At 40.7% G+C, this 12,170-nt stretch overlaps 1 protein-coding gene across 1 annotated transcript in view; it reads right to left on the bottom strand.

The window, feature by feature from the left end:
* Nucleotides 1-7,839, bottom strand: part of LOC106092474 (protein jagged-1) — a 45,469-nt gene extending 37,630 nt beyond the window's left edge. The window contains exon 1 of the mRNA XM_059363887.1: nucleotides 7,806-7,839. The gene's annotated coding sequence lies outside the window, so the exon portion shown is untranslated. The remainder of the gene's footprint in view (nucleotides 1-7,805) is intronic.
* Between the last annotated feature and the right edge of the window lie 4,331 nt (nucleotides 7,840-12,170).

A 12,170-nucleotide genomic window follows, 5' to 3' on the forward strand; every position in this document is an offset into this window, starting at 1 on the left:
GGGCCAAAATGAAGAAGAATGTCGAAGGGCCCAACACAACTTACTGTCCCAAATTTCGGCGACATCGGACAATAAATGCGTCTTTTATGGCCCCAAAACCTTATATCGAGAGATCGGTCCATATGGCAGCTATATCCAAATCTGGACCGATCTGGGACAAAATGAAGAAGAATGTCGAAGGGCTCAACTTAACCCACAGTCCAAAATTTCGGCGAAATCGGACAATAAATGCGCCTTTTATGGCCCCAAAGGCTTAAATCAAGAGATTGGTCTATATGGCGGTTATATCCAAATCTGTACCGATCTGGGGCAAATAAAAGAATGATATCGAAGAGCCCAATACAACTCACTGTCCTAAATTTTGGCGAAATCAGACAATAAATGCGCCTTTTTAGGGGCCCAAAACCTTAAATCGAGAGATCGGTCTATATGGCAGCTATATCCAAATCTGGACCGATCTGGGCCAAAATAAAGAAGAATGTCGAAGGGCCCAACACAACTTACTGTCCCAAATTTCGGCGAAATCGGACAATAAATGCGTCTTTTATGGCCCCAAAACCTTATATCGAGAGATCGGTCCATATGGCAGCTATATCCAAATCTTCGCCGATCTGAGCCAAATTGAAGATGGATGTCGAAGGGCTCAACTTAACCCACAGTCCAAAATTTCGGCGAAATCGGACAATAAATGCGCCTTTTGTAGCCCCAAAACCTTATATCGAGAGATCGGTCTATATGGCAGCTATATCCAAATCTTAGCCGATCTGAGCCAAAATGAAGAAGAATGTCGAAGGGCTCAACTTAACCCACTGTCCAAAATTTCGGCGAAATCGGACAATAAATGCGCCTTTTATGGCCCCAAAACCTTATATCGAGAGATCGGTCCATATGGCAGCTATATCCAAATCTAAGCCGATTTTGGCCAAATTAAAGAATAATGTTGAAGGGCCTAACACAACTTACTGTCCCAAATTTCGGCGACATCAGACAATAAATGCGTCTTTTATGGGCCCAAAACCTTAATCGAGAGACCGGTCTATATGGCAGCTGTATCCAAATCTGGACCGATCTGGGCCAAAATGAAGAAGAATGTCGAAGGGCCCAACACAACTTACTGTCCCAAATTTTGGCGAAATCGGACAGTAAATGCGCCTTTTATGGCCCCAAAACCTTATATCGAGAGATCGGTCCATATGGCAGCTATATCCAAATCTGGACCGATCTGGGCCAAAATGAAGAAGAATGTCGAATAGCCCAATACAACTCACTGTCCAAAATTTTGGACAGACAATAAATGCGTCGTTTATGGGCCCAAAACCTTAAATCGAGAGACCGGTCTATATGGCAGCTATATCCAAATCTGGACCGATCTGAGTCAAATTGAAGAAGAATGTCGAAGGACCCAACACAACTTACTGTCCCAAATTTCGGCGAAATCGGACAATAAATGCGTCTTTTATGGCCCCAAAACCTTATATCGAGAGATCGGTCTATATGGCAGCTATATCCAAATCAGGACCGATCTGGGCCAAAATGAAGAAGAATGTCGAAGGGCTCAACACAACTTACTGTCCCAAATTTCGGCGAAATCGGACAATAAATGCGTCTTTTATGGCCCCAAAACCTTATATCGAGAGATCGGTCCATATGGCAGCTATATCCAAATCTTAGCCGATCTGAGCCAAATTGAAGATGGATGTCGAAGTGTCTAACACAACTCACTGTCCTAAATTTCGGCGAAATCAGACAATAAATGCTACTTTTATGGGCCCAAGACCATAAATCGAGAAATCGGTCTATATGGCAGCTATATGCAAATCTGTACCGATCTGGACCAAATTGCTGAAAGATGTCGATGGGCCTGACACAACTCACTGTCCTAAATTACGGCGAAATTGGACAATAAATGCGCCTTTTATGGCTCAATACCTTAAATCGAGAGTTCGGTCTATATGACAGCTATATCCAAATCTGAACCGATCTGAGCCAAATTGAAAATGGATGTCGAAGGGCCTAACACAACTCACTGTCCCAAATTTCGGCGACATCGGACAATTAATGCGTCTTTTAGGGACCCAAAAGCTTAAATCGAGTGATTGGTCTATATGGCAGTTATATCCTAATAAGGACCGATCTCTGCCATATTACAGAAATATGTCGAGGCTCAGACCCTTAACCGGCTGATTGGTCTATATGGCAATTATATCTAAATATTGTCCCATCTGAACCATATGTGGGTCGGATGACGGGAGGCTAAGGACAACTCGCTGTTTCAAATTTCAACGAAATCGAGTAATAAGTGCAGCTTCTATGGGTACCAGACCCTGAACCAGCGGATCGGTCTATATGGCAGCTATGTCTAAATAAAGTCCGATCTCAACCATATTTGTGTCAGATAATGGAAGGACTAAAGCTACTCACTGCATAAAATTTCAGCGAAATCGTATAAAAAATAAAGCGTTTATGGGCTTTAGACCCTTTATCAGGAGATCGGTCTATATGGCAGCTATATCTGAATATAGTCCGATCTAATTCATATTTGGTTCAGATGTTGGCTTAAAATAACCAACTGTTTTAAATTTCAGAGAAATCGGTTAAAAAATTAAGCTTTTATAGGCTTAATTTTTTTAACCGAGATCGGTCTATATGTCAGCTTTGTCTAAATATAGTCCGATCTGAACCATATTTAGGTCCTATGTTGGAAGGCCTAAAACTACTCACTGTTTCAAATTTCAGCGAAATCGGTTCAAAAATAAAGCTTTTATAGGTTTCGGACCCTTTATCGGGAGATCGGTCTATATGGCAGCTATATCCAAATATAGTCCGATCTGAACCATATTTGGGTCGGGAAGGCTTAAGCTACGTTCTATTTAAAATTTCAGTGAAATCGGATAAAATATAATTATTATGGGTTTCAGACCCTTTATCGGCTGATCGGTCTATATAGCAGCTATATCCTATAGAGTGATTACAACAGACGGATTGACAAACGGACAGACACACAGACATCGTTAAATCGTCTTAGAATTTTACGACGATCCAGAATATATATACCTTGTAGGGTCAAAAATGTATATGGTGGTGGGTATAAAAAATCGGTCATTCCTTTGTACACTCACTTTCAGCTTCAAACACTGAAACCCATAGCGGCGAGAAAACACGCTTGTATTAGCGCACTTTCAAAAAATGATATTTATCTCACAATAGGGGGCAATGGTCATTTAAATTTACTATTACTCTCCAAACCACGATGCCATTGTGTTAAGGTCGAAAATCCAGGGCACAAGGGAGAAAGTGTAGTGTAGTGGCACGTCTTCTAGGCGTAGAAGGGCCACTCGAATTGTGCCACCATATATGGTATTATGAGCTTTGTAATGATATTTGGTATTGGATTTGTAGGGGTTTAAATTTTGCCTTGGGTTGCCCTTAAAGGAAATTGCTTAGGGATAGTTGAAAACCACCACCAACGTGATGCATACAGGCCTGGATAAATTAAAATAACACTCTGGCCCCCTACCATTGTTGGGTAACTTGTCTTCTACTAACTCTCTGCCGAAACAAAAGTGTGTCAATGTGGTGTATGAGTGCTGTTGGTATCCTTTTCATTTAGTTTGGTGAAGATGCACCCGAGTGCGAGGACTCCTGTGGCGAATGACACAAAAGGAATGATGCGTTTCCCTAATATGGGCCTTAATGCCTAGCCATTTCATTTCATTCCATTCACAAGGCACTGTTTAGTGGCTCACGAACGTTTTTGCGCATTTTCGTGATCCTGTTTAGTTTATGATACTTGAAAATGCACCGATATCCTGAGCTTGCCTGTGAATCTCCCCCAGTATATGTGTGTGTGTGTGTTGCACGATATTCTATCAAGGGATGAATAAATGTTTTGTCATTAGTTGGCTATTAGAAAATATGTGTTCATGTTCTTCAAACATTGTTGTTGGGTAAATATCCTTTACAAAGTTGTCCTGCCTTGGCCAAGGATATGCAAGTCATTAAATTAGCCATTATCATATTAGGATGACTTAATCCATGGCCTGATGGATAATAAGAGGACTCTTCGCTTTGTATCTGATGCAATTATCGCGACTGTTCAGTGGGTGATAAAGGAACAAAAAACCTATTTACAATTTTGTGTTTTTGGGTGAGTGTTTAGGAACGCTAGGCACAAAATGTTTTCCTAAACTTGCTGAGAATGTAGTGTAATGAAGCATTGGGGTTAATTACACCAAGTAAAGTAATGACCCATTGAAACATTTGCTTTACCTTTTCTGCCGCTAGGTAAGCCATTTTTATACCCACCACCGAAGGATGGGGGTAAATTCATTGTGTCATTCAGATTGCAAGACATTGAGATATTCATTCATTCATTGATAGTCGTAAAAAGCTAAGACGATCTAGACTTATCCATCGGTCTGAGGTGAAATTTTGCACAGATTCTTGTTTTTATACCCTACACCATAGGATGGGGGTATACTAATTTCGTCATTCTGTTTGTAACTACTCGAAATATTCGACTGAGACCCCACAAAGTGTATATATTCTTGATCGTCGTGATATTTTATGCCGATCTAGCCATGCCCGTTCGTCTGTCCGTCCGTCCGCCCGTCTGTCTGTCGAAGGCACGCTAACTTTCGAAGAAGTAAGGCCAGCCGCTTGAAAAGTTTTGCAAAAATATTTCTTATTAGTGTAGGTCGGTTGGGATTGTAAATGGGCCAAATCGGTCCATGTTTTTATATAGCTGCCATATAAACTGATCTTGGGTCTTGACTTCTTGAGCCTCTAGAGGGCGCAATTCTTATCCGATTGGAATGAAACTTTGCACGATGTGTTTCGCAATGACTTCCAACAACTGTGCCAAGTATGGTTGAAATCGGTCAACAGCCTGATATAGCTGCCATTTAAACCGATCTTGGGTCTTGACTTCTTGAGCCTCTAGAGGGCGCAATTCTAATCCGATTGGAATGAAATTGTGCACAAAGTGTTTTGTCGTGATATCCAACAACTGTTTTAATCATGGTTCAAATCGGTCTATAACCTGATATAGCTGCCATATAAATCGATCTTGGGTCTGGATTTCTTGAGCCCCTAGAGGGCGCAATTCTTATCCGATTGGAATGAAACTTTGCACGACGTGTTTCGCTATGACTTCCGGCAACTGTATCAAATAAGGTTCAAATCGGTTAATAACCTGATATAGCTACCATATAAACAGGTCTCGAATCTTGACTTCTTGAGCCACTAGATGGCGCAATTCTCGTCCGATGTGAATGAAATTTTGCACGAAGTATTTTGTTATAATATCGAACAATTGTGCCGAGTATGGTTCATATCGGTCTACAACCTGATATAGCTGTCTTATAAACCGATCTGGGGACTTGACTTCTTGAGATTCTAGAGGACGCAATTCCTATCCGATTTGACTGAAATTTTACATGAGGTGATTCGTTATGACTTCCAATAAAAGTGCTAAGTATGGCGCAAATCGGTACATAACCTGATATAGCTGCCATATAAACCGATCTTGGATCTTGACTTCTTGAGCCTCTAGAGGCCGCGATTCTCATCCGATTGGACTGAAATTTACAACGGCTTCTCTCATGACCTTAAACATACGAGTCTAATATGGTCGACATCGATCAATAGCTTGATACAGTTCCCGTATAAACCTATCTCTCGATTTTGCTTCTTGAGCCCCTACAAGGCGCAATTCTTATCCGAATGAACTGAAATATTACACAATGACTTCTACAATGTTCAGCATGCGATCCATGGTGGAAGGTATATAAGATTCGGCCCGGCCGAACTTAGCACGCTTTTACTTGTTTGTTTTTGGTGACATTAGGTTAGGTTAAAAAGAGGGTGCAGATATTAATCTGCCCCATGCCACTATAGACATACACCTAAGCCAGTAATCGGCGTGTTATGCGATTACTGGCTTAGGTAAATACTAAAAAGTAACCTCGAAGAAGAAAATTTTAATTTTTAGGAAATGCTTCAACGTCTCATCATCTTCCTAACATGCCCCACACATGCTATCACTTGCCTTACAGATTTTGCATAAGTGAGCTCGTGGTCTTATGTGTCCCGTTATGCCATCAAAAGCAATACTGACCTTCATCTTACTTCCTTTCAGTAATAGCCTCGTCCCCTTACGATCCGCATCACCCCATAAGATTTTCGCCGTCCTACCTACTGTTTCGCTGTTCCACAGTATTTCATGCGTTTATCGCCCACGCTCTTAAATCGGACTGCGTCGACCTGAAAGGCTTCGGGATAACCAAGTGTATTGACGACAGTCCTCTGGTTTTCACAGCCAAATGGTCTGACGTTTCATTCCCTTTTTCATCGTTATGGCCCGGCAACTCAATTGAGGAGGCAACCGTAGCGCAGAGATGAGCATGTCCGCCTATGACGCTGAACGCCTAGGTTCGAATCCTGGCGAGACCATCAGAAAAATTTTCAGCGGTGGTTTTCCCCTCCTAATGCTGTCAACATTTGTGAGGTACTATGCCATGTAAAACTTTTCTCCAAAGAGGTTTTGCAGTGCGGCATGCCGTTCGGACTCGGCTATAAAAAGGAGGCCCCGTATCATTGAGCTTAAACTTGAATCGGACTACACTCGTTGATATGTGAGAAGTTTACCCCTGTTCCTTAGTGGAATGTTAATGGGCAATATATCGATTTCCAGATCTAAGTCCAGAGGCCATGGAAGGTGCATTTATTACCTGATTTCGATGATCGGACCACATTTGGATTTGGTACGGGGTGCATTAGTGCATTGGTAGTAACACCCAGAAGGAAGAGAGCAGGACCCATTGATAGGTATTCCGATCGACTCAGAATCGCTTTTTGATTCGCATTAGCTATGTCCATTTGTCTGTCTGCCCATGTTCTGAGTAGATCTAGCCATGTCCGTCCGTCCGTCTGTCGAAATCACGATTGCGGTCGAACGCTTAGAGCTAGCCACTTTAAATTTTGCAATGATACTTAATACTCATGTAGGCCGTTGGGGATTGCAAATGGGTAATATCAGTTCAGATTTAGATATAGCTCCCATATAGACCGATCTCCCGATTTGACTTCTTGAGCCCTTACAAGCCGCAATTTTAGTTCGAATTGGCTGAATTTTTGCATGTGGTGTTCCGTAATGATCCATATCGGTTCAGATTTATATATAGCTTCCATATAATCCGATCTCCCGATTTGACTTCTTGAGCCCTTACAATCCGCAATTTTTGTCCGATTTGGCTGAAATTTTGCATGTGCTGTTCCGTTATGACTTCCAACAACTGTGGCAAGTACGGTCCGAATCGGTCTATAACCTGATACAGCTCCCATTTAAACCGATCTCACGATCATCCTTGTTCGGTTCCTAGAAGCTTTAATTTTTGCTGATTTGATAGAAGTTTGGAATGTAGAATAAAATTATGCCCATCAAGAAAATTAAGTTTGTAGGAATTTTTAGCAAAATACATGGTGCTGGGTTTCCAAGATTCGGACCGGCCGAACCTTGGGTATTCCACGAAAATCCCTTGCCAATGATCTGAACGCCCGCTTGCTGGTAACCGACAAAAAGAGGCTCCCTTCTCTGTCTTTGGTTTTCAGCCTTTTGCCCGTTGGCAAACAAACAGCAAAATTATAATAAAAAGAAGCACCGCACAACGCCTTTGGGGCAAAGGAACAAATAAGCACCACTGATTAAAACACTAGCGGGTTACTATTTAGTTTTATTGAGTTTATTTTGAATTCAGTCTTTTTGTGATTTATATTATGTGTTTGACCGAATATATGTATATTACCGAACACTTTTCTTGCCTCTGTGGAACAAAACAAAGTTCAAATTTTCTTGCCTAGTAGCGCGAGCTGAGCAACAATAACAATAATTGAAACAAACAAAAGTCCTAGGCGTTCAATATTATATGCTACCGGCGACAAACAAACTGCAGACGGCGACGTTCACGGAGAACTAGTTATTGCAACGCAACAAATCTCAGCGTGAACACACCCTTATATATGTTCGTCCGATGTGAATTAATCTTAAGCCCATAATAGCCACATTTATTATCCGATTTTGCTGAAATTTGAGATATTGAGTTGCGTTTGGCCAGTCGACATCCATCTTTCATTTGGCCCAGATCAGTTCAGATTTGGATATAGCTGCCATATAGACCGATCCGCCGATTTAGGGTCTTAGGCCCATAAAAGGCGAATTTATTATCCGTTGTCGGTGAGATTGGGGACAGTGAGTTGTGTTGGGCCGATTTCTCGTTTTAAAGATTTGAGCCTATAAAAGACGCATTTATTCTCCGATGTCGCCAAAATTTGGGACAGTGAGTTGTGTTAGTCTCTTCGACAACTTTTTGCATTTTGGCCCATATCAGTCCAGATTGGGATATAGCTGCCATATAGACCTGATCCCTCGATTTAAGGTTTTGGGCCCATAAAAGGCGCATTTATCGTCCGATTTCGTTGAAATTTAAGACAGTGAGTTGTGTTAGGCTCTTCGACATCTTTTTGCATTTTAGCCCATATCAGTCCAGATTGGAATATGGCTGACATATAGACCGATCCCTCGATTTAAGGTTTTGGGCCCATAAAAGGCGCATTTATGGTCCGATTTCGTTGAAATTTGAGACAGTGAGTTGTGTTAGGCTCTTCGACAACTTTTTGCATTTTGGCCCATATCAGTCCAGATTGAAATATAGCTGCCATATAGACCAATCCATCGATTTAAAGTTTGGGACCCATAAAAGCCACATTTATTATCCGATTTTGCCAAAATTTTGGACAGTAAGTTGTGTTAGGACCTTCGACATCCTTTTTATACCCTCCACCATATGATGGGGGGTATACTAATTTCGTCATTCTGTTTGTAACTACTCGAAATATTCGACTGAGACCCCATAAAGTATATATATTCTTGATCGTCGCTACATTTTATGTCGATCTAGCCATGTCCGTCCGTCTGTCCGTCCGTCCGTCCGTCTGTCTGTCGAAAGCACGCTAACTTCCGAAGGAGTAAAGCTAGCCACTTGAAATTTTGCACAAATACTTCTTATTAGTGTAGGTCGGTTGGAATTGTAAATGGGCCATATCGGTCCATGTTTTGATATAGCTGCCATATAAACCGATATTGGGTCTTGACTTCTTGAGCCTCTAGAGTGCGCAATTCTTATCCGATTGGAATGAAATTTTGCACGACGTGTTTTGTTATGATATCCACCAACTGTGCCAAGTATGGTTCAAATCGGTTCATAACCTGATATAGCTGTCATATAAACCGATCTGGGGTCTTGACTTCTTGAGCCTCTAGAGTGCGCAATTCTTATCCGATTGGAATGAAATTTTGCACGACGTATTTTGTTATTATGTCCAACAACTGTGCCAAGTATGGTTGAAATCGGTTCATAACCTGATATAGCTGCCATATAAACCGATCTTGGGTCTTGACTTCTTGAGCCTCTAGAGTGCGCAATTCTTATCCGATTGGGATGAAATTTAGCACGACGTGTTTTCTTACAATATCCAACAACTGTGCAAAGTATGGTTCACATCGGTTCATAACCTGATATAGCTGTCATATAAACCGATCTGGGGTCTTGACTTCTTGAGCCTCTAGAGTGCGCAATTCTTATCCGATTGGAATGAAATTTTGCACGACGTGTTTTGTTATGATATCCAACAACTGTGCCAAGTATGGTTCAAATCGGTTCATAACCTGATATAGCTGCCATATAAACCGATCTTGGGTCTTGACTTCTTGAGCCTCTAGAGTGCGCAATTCTTATCCGATTGGGATGAAATTTAGCACGACGTGTTTTCTTACAATATCCAACAACTGTGCAAAGTATGGTTCACATCGGTTCATAACCTGATATAGCTGTCATATAAACCGATCTGGGGTCTTGACTTCTTGAGCCTCTAGAGTGCGCAATTCTTATCCGATTGGAATGAAATTTTGCACGACGTGTTTTGTTATGATATCCAACAACTGTGCCAAGTATGGTTCAAATCGGTTCATAACCTGATATAGCTGCCATATACACCGATTCTTATTCGAATTGGCTGACATTTTACACAGGTCTCCAACATATAATAATTTAATTGTGGTCCAAACCGGACCATATCTTGATATCGCTCTAATGGCAGAGAAAATTTTTTCTTATATCCTTTTTTTGCCTAAGAAGAGATGCCGGGAAAAGAACTCGACAAATGCGATCCATGGTGGAGGGTATATAAGATTCGGCCCGGCCGAACTTAGCACGCTTTTACTTGTTCTATTTGTTCTAGATCGTTTCAGATTTGGATATAGCTGCCATATAGACCGATTTCTCGATTTAAAGTTTTCGGCCCATAAAAGGCGCATTTATTGTCTGCTTTCGCTGAAATTTGGGACAGTGAGTTGTGTTAGGCCCTTCGACAACTTTTTTTCATTTTGGCCCATATCAGCCCAGATTGGGATACAGCTGCCACATAGACCGATCCCTCTATTTAAGGTTTTGAACCCATAAAAGGCGCATTTATTGTCCGATTTCGCCGAAAGTTGGGACTGTGAGTTGCGGAAGGCCCTTCGACATCCTTTTTCTACTTGGCCTAGATCGGTCCATATTTAGATATAGCTGCCATATAGACCGATTTCTCGATTTAAGGTCTTGGGCCCATAAAAGGCGCATTAATTTTCCGATGTCGCCGGAATTTGGGAGAGTGAATTTATTTAAACCCCTTGACATACTTCTGCAATATGCCACAGATCGGTCCAGATTTGGATATAGCTGCCATATAGACCGACCTCTCGGTTTTAGGTTTTGGGGCTATCAAAGGCGCATTTATTGTCCGATGTCGCTAAAATTTGAGACAGTGAGCTGTGCTAGGCCCTTCGAAATTTTACTTAAATTTCGCTCAGATCAGTCCAGATTTAGATATAGCTGCCATATAGACCGATATCTCGATTTAAAATCTTGGCTCCATAAGAGACGCATTTATAATCCGATTTTACTGAAATTTGATACAGTGACTTATGTTAGGCATTTCGACATCCGTGTCATAAATAGTTCAGATCGGCTTATTTTAAGATATAGCTACTTTACTTATTATTACTTACTTATTATTACTTATTAGTATTTGGTCCAGATCGGAAGATATTTCGACATAACTGCTATGGGACATAAGGTATGCATTTTTCACCAGATTTTGATGAAAGATGGTTTACATATATACCCGATGTGGTGGGTGTCCAAGGTTCGGCCCGGCCGAACTTAATGCCTTTTTACTTATTTTTGATATAAACTTTTAAAGAAGCCCCATGATTAAACATGCTTTTTTGATCCTTTCAATGCGGTACATTGTCGTCTCAAAGTCAATTTCTAAACATTTAACAACATTTTATCTTAACTAATTTTCGTCTTCAAAAATAATTTTTGTCTTAAATGCTTGGAAGCGTAGATATCTTTTAATTTAGTTCATTATCTTTGGCTTAAACTTTTAAATGTACACAAACAAAATTTATAATACCAGATAAAGCTCCTCTTTTCCATATTGCATTCCATACAACGATTTTCTTGCTAAATACTTTTTTCTGCCATTCTTTGGTTTCCTCTCTCTATGGTTTTTTATCTTGTTCTGGCGAAAAGCTTTTAGTGAAATCTAAACGTTAATTACAAACTTATCAAGGTCATTACCGCATATCCTTGTCGTTATTATCTGCGGATTATGTGGTAATACTTTTCATTAAAATTTTGTATAAGAACCAACGCAATTTTGATGTTAAAGGAAAGGTTGAAAGAAAAAACAACAAACAAGTATAACAAGTATGGATGAGCTAAAGTCGGGCAAATGCGACCTTTTGATATCCTACACCACATTGGGTATGCAGGTTAAACCGTCGAAACTACAATTGCCTTAAATTTGAAATGGGGAGATATAGAAAACCAGTAAGGAAGGGCAAAACCCTACACCTACCATATAAGTACAATGTGGGACCTAAATCCAATTCTGAACCAATTTTGATGGACCTCTGCGAGCAAATTTGTTTAAACTGTAAAAACTACGGTTGACAAATGACAACATTATGGCAAATTACCCAAAATCTTACGAAGGTATATATGGGTGCTATATCTAATTCTGAACCGATTCCGAGCAAACTTCTCAGATAATGTGGTAGTCGT

This window comes from Stomoxys calcitrans, chromosome 2 (genome assembly GCF_963082655.1).
Source record: "Stomoxys calcitrans chromosome 2, idStoCalc2.1, whole genome shotgun sequence".
Lineage (NCBI taxonomy): Eukaryota > Metazoa > Arthropoda > Insecta > Diptera > Muscidae > Stomoxys > Stomoxys calcitrans.